The 15,888-nt window shown below is 44.0% G+C and overlaps 1 pseudogene; it reads right to left on the bottom strand.

Moving 5' to 3' along the window:
• Positions 1–13,765: 13,765 nt before the first annotated feature.
• On the bottom strand, positions 13,766–14,428 carry LOC115518624 (annotated as a pseudogene).
• Between the last annotated feature and the right edge of the window lie 1,460 nt (positions 14,429–15,888).

Here is a 15,888-nt window from a genome sequence, read left to right on the forward strand (position 1 = left end):
TTAGCATTAAACAACAAAACAACAACTAATTCACTTATACCCACACTGTATTTCAAAACATATAATGTGACCTATTAAAATGTGTGCAGTACAAGAAGAGAATGTAAAAATGAGTAAGTTGAACATGGGGCAAAAGGATTAGGGTAGGTAGGAAAAATAAGATTAACCCATGAGTAACGTTGATCCAAAACCAATATGTGTTCAAGTAATATACATAAATATTTATAGGCGTTCCTGTGCATTTGCCAAAAAATAGACTACAAGTCCAGTTCCAAGTTTCAGGCACACATTTACAAAAACAGAGAACTCAGATCACATCGTCAATTAATTAATTTTCTTAATTATTTAATTAGTTAAATACACAAACCAATTGCCCAAGTAAAGCACAACTCCTCCCGGGATTGATACTTGAGGGAATTTTTTTCCCCATGGCTCTTCAAAAAGAAGGCCCTGAGTAATATGTGATAAGTCTCCCACTGCCTTTGAAAGTGAAAAAGGCAATGAGTGTTGTGAAGATGTTTCTTCTATCAGCTGTCAAGAGGGCTGCATCCACCCTTCTGGTCCCACAACCACGTTCACACCAAGACTGTCACCCCTTGAGCTGCTACCAATGCCAGTCAGTGACTGAGCACAGCAGAGAGGGGAGTTACTGTGATAGCCAGTTTGGAGTTTGGTTTGGAGCCAGCATGGAGTTTCCATTCTAGTGGCAAAAGGCAGTCTATAAACAAGAGGACAAACATGTAACTGAAGTGGTTTTCCTATGGTAATTAATACTCCGAAGGAAACAAAACAGAGCGAGGTGATGAAGAAGAATGAGGGAAGACTACTTTAGATCAAGCAGTCAGGGGTGGCCTCATTTATTAAGCATGTAGCTAAATGTTGGAGGCCCGTGTGATGGAGTCATGGGGGACAAGGGGTTGGGTGTTCAAGGACTGAACGGGTTCGTGTGTGCCTACTGGAGAGAGCTCAGAACAGTTGGAAGGGCTCACATCAGCACTGTAGGCAGGGGTGAGGCAGGGGTTTCTGGGAAGGAGCTCAGATTTCATGCTAAGTGTGACAGGTAAATTAAAGGACTATTTCTAATTTTAGGGGCCTTACAGACCTCCTAAAACATATACAGAGGATATAAAATCAAATTTTAAATGGAAATGCCTATGTGTTAGGCAATTTTCCATAAATATCATCCCTCCTTTTAACAAATAAAGTTTACTACTTTTGAAAACATGCTACATCTTTACTGTAAATAAAAGTGTTAAATATACAGAAAAATACACAGAAGGTAAAATCATCTTAAATTGCACCACTTAGAAGTGACTATTGATAATATTGGATAAACATCCTCATGTTATTATTTAACATCCCTCAAGTTAATTTCATATTAATATAAATACATGTACGTGTATACTTGTATATATACTACATACATTTATCACTAGACATTTTGTCACTCCTCAACATGTTTTGGACATATAAGATACTTAATTGATTCTAAAACGCCTTATTTTTATTAATTCTTTTTAATGTTTATTTATTTTTGAGAGACAGAGTGCAAGTGGGAGAAGGGTAGAGAGAGAGGGAGACATAGAATCTGAAGCAGGCTCCAGGTTCTGAGCTGTCAGCACACAGCCCAACAAGGGGCTCAAGTTCACAAACTGTGAGATCATGACCTGAGCCAAAGTCAGACACTTAACCAGCTGAGCCACCCAGGCACCCCTCTTAAACACTTTTTTTAAAAAACAATTTGCACCCCTGGAATGGGGCTGCATCTGAACAAATCGTGATGCCTGGCCAGGCAGCCGTTGTAGACACATTCACAAAACCATCAAAACATTTGGAATGGGTGTTAATGGATTAGGAGAAAATTCATGAGCAAGAGGTGAGTTTTCTTTTAACTGTTGGGAGGAACATCATTGAGGGAGGAGTGTGGGAGTTTTGTTGGAAGTAAATATGAAGTGGTTTATCAATATTCCTCAAGCACAAGTCCAAAATTGGCCAATTCGACGTAACTGCAAAGCCAACCGAGGACCCCAATGCCTTTCTCTCTTTCGTGCATTCTTAAGAAACTCAGCGTCCAGACACTCTTGATGGCTTCAAAAAATGCATGGACATTGACACGTCTGAGTTAATAAGCATTCAGAAGAGTTAGACTCTAAATATGAAGATGTTCCAGAAACATATCAATTTATCATGCTTATATATTTTTTTCAGGAATGTGTAAGAGTAATGTATAAAAATATGCCAAAGTGTAAAGGAGCTAATAAGTATAAAGTAAAAATTCTAGGTAACAGGAGAGCACTGTCTTTTAATTGACAGCACTTATTTTTCTTAGTATCATAAAATAATGATGCATTTTGAAAATGATGGTATCTCAGATTTGATGAAATACAGTAGACTCTCCTTCTTCCATTTTAAGGTTGTTTCCTATTCCGCTGGGTGTTATATTCCATAATTGATGGGACCAGCCCTCTATTAATGGACATTTGGGTCACTCCAATTTTTCACCGTGATAAACAATGCTGCAGCAAATATTCTTGTGCATACATCTTTCACACTTGCATGATTTTCTCTTTAGGGCAATAAACCAAAATTTTGATAAGTGTCAAGTAGCAGGGATATTAAAATGATACACCCTGACTGGTTGTAACTGAGGTGCCAGGGAAGAGCAGACCCAGAACCTGAAGAGTCAGCGAGCTGTGGCAGGGGGCGGTTATCGCTTGTGAAAACCCAGGATGTGGACCAGGGCTTGCCCTGCCTGGAAGCCAGTCCGCTTCTTTTTGGAGCAGACTAGAGGGGGAAACTGCAGGCAGGAAAAAACTGCCTGGCCATTCATTCATTGCTACTCTGCGCCAGCTATTGTGACAAATGCTAAGTGACGAGACAGAAATGGTCCCTGCCCTGTGAGAGGTGACTAGACCGTGTAAGCCATGCTAAGAACTTTGAATTTGATCCTCCAAAGTATTTTGTTTGTTTGTTTGTTTTTAGTCCCCAAATCCTTAAAAGACTTGAGGAAGAGAAATGTCACAATCAGATTGATTTAGTTTCTCTGAATCAAAATGCTTGACATTTGATATAGTTGAACAGGTGGCGGGAACGGGAGCCCACCATTGGGACCCATCTGTCTGAAGGCAGGGAATCTTCCTGGAGCTTTTGAACCAACTGTACTATATGGGGAAATGTTGCTGAGAACTTCAGAAAACAGAGGTGGGAGGTGAGGAGCTCCTTCTCTTTCACAATCCATCACGTTTGAGTGCAGCTGATCTGGATTTGGAAAGCTCGAAAAAGAAGCCTTCCAGATGGCACGCAGGACTGAGCCGCCATGGCATTCCTTATATGTACTCCTTGGTTAACTTGGCCCTACCACCTCTGGTCCCTGCCTCTGTCTACACTGTTCTTCTTACTTGGGCAACGCTTCTTCCTCTTGGTCTGGCTAACTCAGGCTGATCTTGAAGTCTTAGGTATAATGCCATTTACTCCAAGAAACCACCTCCTAGGCTAGGCCAGGGGCTGGTACTATGTCTCCCTTGGCACAGTATGACCTCTATCACTGTTTACATAGCACACTTTAGAAAACTTGCCTCGAGGGCTGCCACCTCTGTAGTTGGACAGGTCATGCCTTGCAGTGGGGCACCCTTTATACTGTACTCTATGTGACAAATGTCCCCTGAAGTTGTCCAGTGCATACTCTGGGTGGCTGTACGTATCTGCCCTGATTGCTTATTTTACTATAAGTCTTCCCCAATAGATTGTCAACTCCGGAAAGTCCTGGACCATGTCTTCTTGCTCGTGATTTTATTCCCTGCTCCCCCCTCCCCCCCAGCTAGTAACTATTAGTACTTAAGGTTTTCTTTTTTTTTCTTTTTTCTTTCTTTATTTATTTTGAGGGGGGAGAGAAGAGGGGAAGAAAGAGGAAGAGAGAGAAACCCAAGCAGGCTCCACACTGTCAGCGCACATCTTGATGCAGGGCTTGATCCCATGAACTGTGAGATCATGACCTGAGCTGAAATCAAGAGTCACATGCTTAACCAACTGAGCCACTCAGGAGCCCCTATTTATTTATTTATTTGAGAGAGAGAGAGAGAGAGAGAGAAAGAGAGAGAGAGAATCTTAAGCAGGCTCCACACTCAGCACAAAGCCAGATACAGTTCAATCCCATGACCGTGGGATCATGACCTGAGCCAAAACCAAGAGTCTGATGCTCAACTGACTGAGCCACCCACGTGCCCCAGTACTTAATGTTTTCTAATGAAAATAACAAATCTATCCTTGTTAATGCATACAACCTTCCCATTTGGATTTATCATACCTAATTTTTTCCAAGGCATTGTGTTTGTAATTAGACCTAAATTGGTAAGATCCTCACCGGTGTCTTTCCATTTTTGTTTTATATCCTGCTTGCATTAACATGATCAGAATGTTTCCTTCTCTATTACTTGATAACTTTTATCAAAATACTCACTGGAAGGGCAAGCCTCACAATTGCACAAACATGAGATAAGACCAGTTTTAAGGACTCAGCAATCCACTGAGAGAGAATGAAAGGAGAAACTTCTCCCATAAGGGAGCTGACAGCCAGTCTAATGGAAAAAGTTCCACCCAACAACATAGGCCTCCCCCTCAGTGGCCCCCTGCCCTCCCCACCTACAAGAGAGTCTGGCAAATGAAATCTTTCTTTGGGCACGTTGCTGGTGATAAGCAAGAATAGACACTGAACAGGCAACCAGCGCTCATGACACAAACTCTAAAAGAAGTTTCTGTCAAATGCTGAAATTAAAGCAATTAAACACTTTCTACTCATCCAGCTCAGAATACCTACCTATAAAATAAAAGTTATTCTGAGGGCTGGGTATCTATTGTGCTGGCCACTAGGGTTGAATAAAAGCAAATCATGCCTACACCTATTTTCCCAGAGGTCCGGCATATACATAATTTTGGAGACAATTCCCATCTTGGTGAACACAACTATCTTGGAAACAGCGACCCCAAAGGAGAAACTCCCCACTTCCCTCGTTGCTTCAGGAAGGACCCAGTTCCAGCTTTAGCAGTTATTCCCCAGAGATCCTTAAAGGCAAATGATATATGGGAACAGAAAAGATAATGTGCCCCGTTAAAAGGACAAGGTAAGAATTCAGAAAAATCGTGTCCTTCTTCCTCCTGTAACTCAAGCAAGCTACTTTCATAGTTAAAGCAAACTCCACTGTCACTCTCTTCCCCACTAAAAAAGTCCTGTATATAGAACACCCACGAAGAAAAGGAGAAGAAGATGTGTTAAAAGAAACTTCCAAACATTGGTTTGGAGAAAGTGGCAAGATGCTCAATGGGTTAGATGGCACCTGGAAATATGGAACTATGATTTGCTGACTGAAAATGGATTTGTTGGCTAACAGCTAAAGGAGGAGGAGTACGGGAACACAACAAATTCTTGGAGGGTTTCTTTCATGACTGCTCACTTTCCTGGCTATAGAAAATAAACAGAATCAAACCCTTTGTAGTCAACCCATGTCTTCAAGAACTCAATCAATGAATAATGAAAAGTGTCTATATATTTGAAAGGTAAGAGGAATAATATGCAACTAAGAAACACACAATGAAAATGATCTGAAATGATAAATCTTTGGCAGAAAACATGCTAAAGAAGTGTGTAAATATGTCATTATTTGCAGTATGATTGAGGAATGTTTTCTTCCATCTGAAATTAAATTTTGCAATTTAAAACGATCTGATGAAAAGGCCATTTATTCAATAAGAAAGCTATTTCTTTACAACATTAATCATCTTAAACTCATGGTCTCTCCAGGGGGATAACCCCACTTTGCTTTTCCATTGATATTATCTTTAACAGGAAATAAATGACTATGCTAGAGTTGTATCCTCACTGATACTGTTAGATGGAACTTAGGAATATGACAGACTTTATGACTTCCCTATGGGCGTCATAATCACCAAACAATGGCATTTTCTTTGAGTGCGATGAAAACTACATTAATGAAAATAATCAGGCTGCAGTGTACCTCAGTGCTGATGGAATTCAAGGAAAAAGACTCATTTGTGAGTTGCTTACATAATTGGAAGATTCTGACTGATATTCACTACCATAATGATGACAGACTTAATTTCCAGAATTTCACATAACAATTGTAACATGTTGAGAAAAATGAATAATCCTTACTCTTTTAGACACCCAGATATGCATTAAGTATTTTTAATAATACTCTGAAATCTAACACTATTTGAAGTTATCGATTGAGTCTTTGCTCTGGCAAAAACTGTGTCATCAGAGGAATTCTTTATGCATCTTTGTGCATAGTGAAATACACATTTGCTACATATTTCAGTATTTTCCCTTTCCTCCCACGGCAGAGATGGCACACAGATGGCACCAGGACCTTGTCCTTCCATGGCAGACATCACTAATCCATCTCGCACACACGTTTGCTGAGCCCAGACCAGCTTTCTCAGGATGCCACTTCCGTGAACTGCCCAGTTCGTGCTCGGATGAAACCCATTTATGATTCCTATCCCAGAAAATAGCTCTACATACCTGGTTTAGAAAACTAGCTAAGTTCCATGTATGCAACTGTATATGAAATCCTTTTTCATTACTATCAAAAATAGGTTTCTCCATAAGCTATTGTGAAATCAGATGTGATGTAGACATAACTAAAACACCATCAATCTTTTAGGTTCACACATGTAGAAGATAAAAGATGATTAAAGCAACGGTCAGTCTACTAATTGATAAAAGTCTGGGTGATACTTTTTTTTTTTTTTAAAGTTTTAATGTTTATTTATTTTTGAGAGAGACAGAGACAGAATGAGAGTGGGTTAGGGGCAGAGAGAGAGGGAGACACAGAATTTGGAACAGGCTCCAGGCTCCAGGCCATCAGCAGAGCCCGACGTGGGGCTCGAACTCACAAGCTGTGAGATCGTGACCTGAGCGGAAGTCGGACGCTCAACCGACCGAGCCACCCAGGCGCCCCTGGGTGATACTTTTTATAAATATATTTTTTATATGACGGAGCAAACCTGTAAGTACAATAAGTTATTGATCGGTAAAATATTATTATCTGGGAGATTGATTACACTTCAACACTGCCCTTTTGCCACAGTGGTAGCTACCACAGCATCCAACACCTTCAAAGATTACCTAGGAGGTTTTGTTTATGTTCACATAAAACGCGAAATGATTTTGTTAATAAGGTGAGTCGAGTCAGCAAAAACATAGCTTCCGGTGCCATGCTTTGTAACGCCTTTGTCCTCAAGTCCATTCTCAAGCAGTCTTCCCCTGAAAGGGTAAGGTCCGGCTCTTAACATCCATCAGCCACAGTTGCCGTGATCGTTATTTCTTTCCGTCAAAATAGTTGAATCGAAAGACCGAGGTTACTGAAAGCTTACTCAGGCGGCAGGGAAATAAACCCAAATATGACAGGAAGATTTCTCAGCTGCTTCCTCCGTCCTTCACCTGGGGGCCATCTGCTTCTCGTGACGTGAAAGAAGCTGGCAGGCAGGAGCCCTGCACGGCTGCCTGCTCCAACCGGCCTGCCGGGGGCAACCTGCCGCCTACCGTCCCACTGTGTCTTTTTCTCCTCACGGTCTCTTCTCTCTTGAATCCCAGGAAGCAACGACACGGACAAGGGAGACATGTGTTAGCTTCAGAAAAGGACTTGTGTAAAACGGAAAGGCAAAAATCTATCATATCTATTGTACATGCTGGATGTAAGCCGACTCTTTAAGGTGAAAACAAGACACAAGACACCTGGGCAGCTCAGTCGGTTAAGCTTCCGACCCTTGATCTCGGCTCCGGTCTTGATCCCACGGTTCTTGAGTTGGAGCCCTTCATGGGGCTCTGCGCTGACAGTGTGGAGCCTGCTTGGGAGTCTCTCTCTCACTCCTTCTCTCTCTGCCCCTCTCTTGTTCGCTCTCTCTGTCTCTCAAAATAAATAAGTGAACTAAAGAAATAGCATTTAATTAAAAAAAAGGTGAAAACAAAACACAAAGCTTCTTTCCAATTGCAGTCAAGTTGGGAGCTAATTCAAGTCGCTGAATTCTCTGCCTTTTCTACTACAGGAGCATAAAATCAACTCAGGGCAGAGGACCCCCTCCCTGCCCGCTGTCCCAGGTGTGCCACAAAACCAGCTGTCAGGCCAAGCTGATGGGATGGCTAAGGGGGAAGGGGCACGAAATGGGGGTCAACCCACCCACTCCCACTGGTAGGGGATTTAGCAGGATGTGGCATGCTTTCATACCTGTGAGATGGAGTGACGATGCTCTCACTGCTGGCCTCAAAGCACTAAGAGAGAGAAGAGGGAAAAGAAATGACCTAATGGATGTGTAAGTGCTGTGTCATTCTGAAGAGTCCCCACGGAGCTTCAGCAGCATTGATATTTTTTATTATTGTCATCCTCATCATCTTGTGTTTGGTAGACGTCAGAAAAGGCAGTTCTCTGGATTCAAACAATATGAAAGAGACTTAGATAAGGTGCAATATTGTCAAATTCACCTTTTAGTTAATTTCCAACTATCGTCTACCCCTGGTTTTCAATGTTGGCTCAGCATTCAGAATCAATTGTAGGCTTGGGTGTGTTAAAAACATACATTAAAAAAACAACAACAACAACAACAAAAAAAAAAAACCAAAAATGATGTCATGCGTGAGCTTTATCCCAGGACTGGATGGGACCCAGTTGTTTTCTATTTTTAAAAATTCTCCCAGTAATTCTGATGCCTAGCCAAATGTGACAACCACATGCACATGCACATGGTGATCCAGGGCGATTGTAGCCCCTCACATTCCCCTGAGGCCCCAAATTTCTTCCAAGCACAAGTCTGGGTAGGATGGGCAGTGATGCCACAAGATTCCATTGGCAGAGAATTTTCTTCTTCTTTTTTTTATTTATTTATTTTTTTAATGTATTTATTTTTGAGAGAGAGACAGATTCAGAGACAGAGTGCAAACAGGGGCGGGGCAGAGAGAGAGAGAGAGAGAGAGAGACAGAATCCAAAGCAGGCTCCAGGCTCTGAGCTGTCAGCACAGAGCCTGATGCAGGGCGTGAACTCACGATGGTGAGATCGTGACCTGAGCCGAAGTCGGATGCTAAACTGACCGAGCCACCCAGGCGCCCCTCTTCTTCTTCTTTTTTAAAGTTTATTTATTTATTTTGAGAGAGAGCGGGAGAGAGAGACTCACAAGCAGGCTCTGCACTGTCAGCGTGGAGCCCCATGTAGGGCTCGAACTCATGAACCGCAAGATCATGACCTGAGTGGAAATTAAGAGTCAGACACTTAACCGACTGAGCCACCCAGGCATCCCAACAGAGACTTTCCTTCTGCCTTGGCCTCTCTCGCCTTCCATTCCTCACCTTCCCAGGAAAAAACGGTGACCTGACTAATCCAAACGTTTCTCCTGCTCCCCATCCCACCACCTCTTTCTTTAATTAATTCTGATGATGAGTTGGAACAGGAGCCACCTGGAGTGAGATGTTGGCTCCATTTCTCAGTATCTAATATCTGACATAATCACAATGTATAGTGTAATGGCTAATGAAACCCCGAACAAAATTTATTATACTAAAAGATAGAAGCGTGCATTTAAAATAAGTGCCCGAGATTACATTTTGCTGAATTCCAATTTTAAACTCAGCATTGAATTTATGTGGGTTTTTTCCCCCCCCAGGTAATGACTGCATTAGCAAAGGACGGATACTTTGATTCCTACTAATCCATTTCTCTTGGGTTAAAATACTTTATTTTAAATTGTTTCTCTCAAACTTACCCAGTCGTTGGCGTGTGTAATTGTGACAGGGTTAATTCTAATCAGCTCAATCCTAGACAAAGATTTTTGTGACTCTGTAAACACTTGCTTTTTTTTTTTTTTTTATCTAAGAACTCAGTTTAAATTAAATTAATCTTTACAAACTTTTGCTATTAAAATCCTCTCGGGTTGGTACAGGTAAGACCATCAAACTGATTGCTGACATCTAGAATGTTGTTGTTCTTTTCATTTCCCTTAAGTTTTTCAGCACGTTCATACAGTAATATTTCCCAGCTGGTAAGGGACCCAGCTTCTGGAAGAGGAAAAAGCAAGAAACACAGCCTAGCTCCCCAGCTGCATGTGATTACGTTATTCCCAATTCACAGGAAATGAACAATCATTTAGTCTTGACAGGTACATCCAGAAACTCCTGTCTTCCTTTTCAACCTGAAAAAAAAAAAAAATAAATAAATAAAAATCAGGGTCTACAGAAGTTAAGCATTAGCCTTTAAAGTATGCTTCATATTTTTTGCCAATGTTATGAGGATATCTTGTGAAAGCTTTTGAAAACACTCTGGGAAAATGCTGCCAACAGCCTTAGAAACCTGGGAGGAAGAAAATAATCATCCAAAATACTTTCTGTTCATGAAGATATGTAACTTAGCGGTCCCTTGTGAGCTGGTGAAGTTTAGACATATGTGATGGTAATTGGGGTGCGACCCAAATGGCCTTTTTAGTAGACTATTAGACTTAACACAAAAGCAAAGATGTCAGCGGTAAATGGCCCTCTGAATCAGTTCTAGGATGAACTAAAAGCAATTACAAATATGTTAGGAAGGGTTTTTTCCCCCTTTATCCTGATGGATTTGTCCCTCGATTGAAAATATTTCCATTTTCTGAACACAGTTTTCCAATGGAGAAATGCAATCAACACGGCATAATACTCCCATTCGTCTTGCAGTTTAAAATTCACCAAGCACTTCCAGGGCCATTACTTACTCCTCGCCGCTGTCGCGTAATGGAGGCCGGCCTCCATTTTACAGATGACCAAGCAGAGACACCAGGGAGGCTCCGCAGGCTGCCTGGAGTCGCATTTCCCCGGTGGGAGCCTCGGGACAGACAGCTGGGTCTTTTGGCTCCTAGGCCAATACTGTTTAGTCTATCTAGCTGAGGATTTTAAAACATTTACTTCAGCTTAACTCACTTTGCCCCCTATTATGGTCCATTTGTGTATGTCAGTCTTTATCTCTGGACCTGAGTCAAACTTCACCCCTTCTCCCACCTCCTCTTGTTTCAGAAGGAAAAAAAAAAAAAAATTCAAAGCCTAAATATGGAACACATGTGCTTCTCATCTGGGCTGTTTAGAGGGATTGGGGAAATGAGAACTGTCGTTGGCTCTTTGTCCTGATGTTTTGGCATGCCCTCACACCTGGGTCCCCCTGGCACCGCTACTGGCCCCAGTCTGAGCTGACCGCGCTCGGGATCAACGTCCGCGGTGCGCCTTTACTCAACTCTCAACATTTTGGCTTCTCTGTGTTTTGGAGGCTCGCTCTCCTGGTCCGTGAAAAACCTACTCTGGTCTCTATTTATGGTAGATTTGGAGGTGCGCAGTGCGAGGATAGTAGACGCCTTTCGCGTAAAGGCCTGGAATCCGCCGCCACCTCTCCGACTGGACTGCAGTGGGCAGCCATGACTCATGGTGAGGTCATGCATTCCCAGGCAAAGTTTATAGTAACCAGGAGGCTTAGCTATTTGCAGGTGCCCTACATACTGAGCATACTAATTCTAACTCACCTCCATGTTGCACTGGCATCTTTTGAAGTAGAACTTCATGGGGTGAACAGGAAGACTACAACATTTTTATTATAGTTGGCTTCCTTTGCTGAATTAGCGTTTATATTTTCCCAGTAGAAATCCCCAAATTGAAAATATAGAGGTGTCAGCTAACACCACTTTAGTTAAGGTTGTGTCAACATTTCCTATAAACCTTGTTTTTCTAGGGTTTATAACTAGACCATAAAAATTTGCTCAGCTCTGAAACTTGGCATAGAGAGTAAACCTGGGAGTGAATTTTGCAGAATCTGAAGAAGGAAAAATAAGTTCAGCTGTTTGGAACATGTGCCTGTTCTAAAATGGAACTGATTTTTAGATGCATTTTCTTTTTTGTGTGACTCAAATGGAACTTCGGTTTAAAAAAAAAAAAAGAACTCAAGATTATTTCATTAATATGGGCTAATTGCACTTGTTAGTTTTCAGAGAAAAAGTTAATGATTGAGGTATTTAACTCAAACCCACTGACTGCATCTGCAGGTACAAGTTTTTGCAAAGCAGTTAGCTGTGCATAATAATGTGATGTGGCAAATCGTCTGCACACCTTTTAGTGCAGGAAATGACCAATGCGCTTCGAAGGAAAGAATCCTTCTGATAAGAGGTTAATGGGCCATTTCAAAATGCTTACTCACTCAGGAGAGCATCCCTTTATTCATCTTTACTTAGTCTGTAGTTCACGTTTATCGGATGCCCCCAAAAAGCAGTTCACGTACCATTTGCATCAGGGAAAGAAACATCCAATCCCTCTGAACACCTAGTTTTTCCTGAAAGCGGAGCTGATACTCTGCATCCCTAGCAGCTCACTGCCCTTTTGCTGCCAGGATATCGGTAACTGGAGACCATTAGTCAACGTGTTGCTATATGCTTGTGATGCCCTGGGCTGCATTTGTCTGTCTGTCTCAGGCCATGAGCTCTGGAAAGATGGCCGCCACCACCCGTGACAGAAGCATGTGGAGGAAAGGACAAAAGCGTTAGACCCAAAGCTAGCAGAACTGAGTTCTCGTGCCCCCTCTGGGCCCTTACTGACTCTGTGGACTCAGACTAGTCAGTCTGCCTGTCTGCCGATAACAACACCCTGCTAACCTAGTAGGCTTATTGAGAGAGTCCACTGAAAGCATTATATATATAGAAGCAGGTTTTAGACTGTAAAGGGCCATCCAAATGTGAGGGGATGGCACCTACCTCAGCATCTGATATCCAAGGAAGCCTACTTAAATGTTGTTAGTAATGCAGACTTTCAGCTGATTCATGTGGAAAGGCCCTGGGCTTCCCAGCAGAAAAAGCCACAACAACGTGACTCAACCTCGGCTTTATTCCTTCTAATTGCTCTTTTCTTTCTTTTTCTTTTTTTTTTAATTTTTCAGTGTTTATTTTTGAGAGAGAGAGAGAGACAGCGCGTGCGTATGCACAAGTTGGGGAGGGGCAGAGAGAGAGGGGACAGAGGATGTGAAGCAGATTCTGTGCTGACAGCAGAAAGCTCAACACGGGGCTCGAACCCACGTGCCGTGAGATCATGACCTGAGCCGAAGTCATGCGCTTAACCCACTGAGCCACTCAGGTGCCCCGTTCTTTTTTTTTTACCTACCTGTCACTGATCACTGACCACTTTTCTGAATGGAGAATGTTCCAGAGTCTTGGCTAGTCATTTCACATGGACATCAACCCAGTCTGGCCCAACACCACCTTTGATGTCACCTCATTCTGCCACTGCTCATCCCACCCCCACCCTGCAAACGCAACGGCGGATCCTTTCGTTAGTGGCGCAGAAACAATTTTTGGTACCTTCATCCACTCCACCCGAGGGCTCTTTCCTCAAGGAGAAACATGCTACACGTCTCAGACACAAGTGATTTACGTTTGTTATGGAGTTTTCTGGCAGGAGGATCCATGAAATGTCATTAGCATTGTCAGTCCTCAGAAGGGCCCACTTGGTTTAATGCTCTGTGGCCAGCATCTTAAAATTCTTAATCCATTTTATTTTATTAAATTATTTTTATTTTTGCTAATCAAAACCTTTGTAGAAAATATCAGGAGGCTATCTTCTGAAGGTTCTTGGGCCTCAGAACTTAGGAAGCAGGGCCCCTACGCCCATGATCCGTTAAGAAAGGACTACAGCAAAGTTCCATGGCCAGGCCATCCTCTGCTTCTCGGATGCTATGCCGAGTTGCAGGTCCTGTGCTCATGTTTCTAGGTTGAGGCCTGGCCTGTGGACTCACAGGCAAGGTCTGCAGGCTCCAAGCTTGGCCTTCAGAGGTGGCCTCATGGGGCAAGTCTATTTTTTTTTTAATGTTTATTTATTTTTGAGAGAGACAGAGCACGAGTGGGAGAAGGCAGAGAGAGAAGGAGACACAGAATCCGAAGCAGGCTCCAGATGTGGGGCTCGAACTCATGAACCGTGAGCTCATGACCTGAGCCAAAGTCAGATGCCTAGCTCACTGAGCCACCCAGGCGCCCCAGAGCAAGTCTATTTTTGAGGGCAGAGTCCGCCAGTTGATGTCCATCTTGGAGAGTACCACTTGGGGCAGATTCACATGGCAGTGGGCTGTGACTTCTACCAAGTAGATGAAGACATCACTAAGTTCCCCTTGAGAGGCTGCCTGTTCTCTGGGGGCCCGGCTTGGGGGCCAGCCTCCTCATCGGGCTTCCACTGAAAGAGCTCTGCCTGCTCCCCTCCTTCCCCTCCCCCCAAGGCCAATGGGAGGTTCTGAGCCTGGTGAAACTGGCACCAGTCTCATTGAGCAGCAAACTCAGCACAGAGGCAGCAGTGTCCTCAAGTGTGGGCTCTGGGCTGAAGCTGAAGGGGTCAGGAGAAGTACTGCCATCTCCCCGTGTCCTCACACGTGTCCCCATTTGCCCGAGACATGCCTTGAACTTCGTAATGCATTAAAAAAATTGTTTGTAATGTTTTATTTATTTTTGAGAGAGAGAGAGAGAGAGAGAGAGAGCGAGCATGAGTGGGGGAGGGGCAGAGAGAGAGAGGGAGACACAGAGTCTGAAACAGACTCCAGGCTCCGAGCCGGCAGCACAGAGCCTGACGTGGGGCTCGAACTCAGGAACGATGAGATCATGACCTAGGCTGAAGTGGGATGCTTAACCAACTGAGCCACCCAGGTGCCCCTAACTTTGTAATGCATTTTAAACAAGTGTCCCCACATCTTCATGTTGGACTTGTCCCTATAAATTCTGTAACAGGTTCTGGTCCTGACCATTTCCTATCTAGCCCTACAAGCCTCAACCTGGAACAAGCCTAGGGCTGAAAGTTTTGAGGTCACCTTTTCCAGGCAGTGGAGGGGTTTAGAGTGAGTCTTGCTGTCCCCAACCGAGGCTGGAGGTTGGCCGTCTCCTGCCCTAGAGCCCCCCACCACACCCCATGCCTACAGCCTGTAGGACTAGGTTTCTGCTGCAGGTCTTGGCTGAAACGAGAACCCTCTCAGCTGTCTTGGCAGGAGCCAGACTCCCTGCCTAGCATTTACAGCTCCTCTTCCAGAAGCCTGGATGCTGATGTGGGCATTTGTAGTTTCCAGCACGAAAGGGGTGCTGGGTACCTTGGAGCAGCCACAGTCTGTAACCGAGGGTGATCACTTCTGCATCCGTTTACCCAACCAAGCATAACCAGGCACTACGTGGGCACTGGGGACATGTCAGTAAGATAAAGATGTTCCTGCCCCCAGGGACGTTCACATTCTAGCAGAAGTCACACAGTGAACATAATCAATGATAATATCTGTGGGTTGAAAAATGAATGGTGCTCTGGAAAAGTAGGCAGCAGGGTCCGTTAAGGAAATGGGGGGTGGGGGTGGGGAGGACAGTTTGCATTAGGAAGGGAAAGTCTGATGCAAGATTTGAAGGGGTGGTGGATGTTAATTTCTGGGGGACAAGCATGCTGGGCACAGGGTGCAGCTAGTGCAAAAGGGGGGTGAGCATGGCTGAAGAGGGGGAGGCAGGAGGCCTTGTGGCTGGAGCCCTTGAGACGAGAGAGGTAGGAGGTGAGGCCAGGAGGGGGGGCAGTGCCGAGGGCTGGGTGTTGTCAAACCAGCTGGGAGCAGCAGAGTGACCAGATCTGTTCCAAAGGAATCTCCCTGGCTGCTGTTCCAGGGCAGACCATGGAAGGGCGAGTGTGGAAGCATTAAGACCTGTGCTCCTTTGAACATTGTAATTTGGGCTTGATACCCCCCCCCCCCCGCCTTCCCGCTCAGGGGGCCTTAGGGCTGGTTCTGCCCTGGCTCCGCGGGGCTGCAGCCTCATCCCTTCCAGCTTCTTCCACACAGTCTGGTGGGGTGGAGCCCTCAGCTGCATCTGTAGGGAAACCC

This window comes from Lynx canadensis, chromosome B4, assembly GCF_007474595.2.
Source record: "Lynx canadensis isolate LIC74 chromosome B4, mLynCan4.pri.v2, whole genome shotgun sequence".
Classification (NCBI taxonomy): Eukaryota; Metazoa; Chordata; class Mammalia; order Carnivora; family Felidae; genus Lynx; species Lynx canadensis.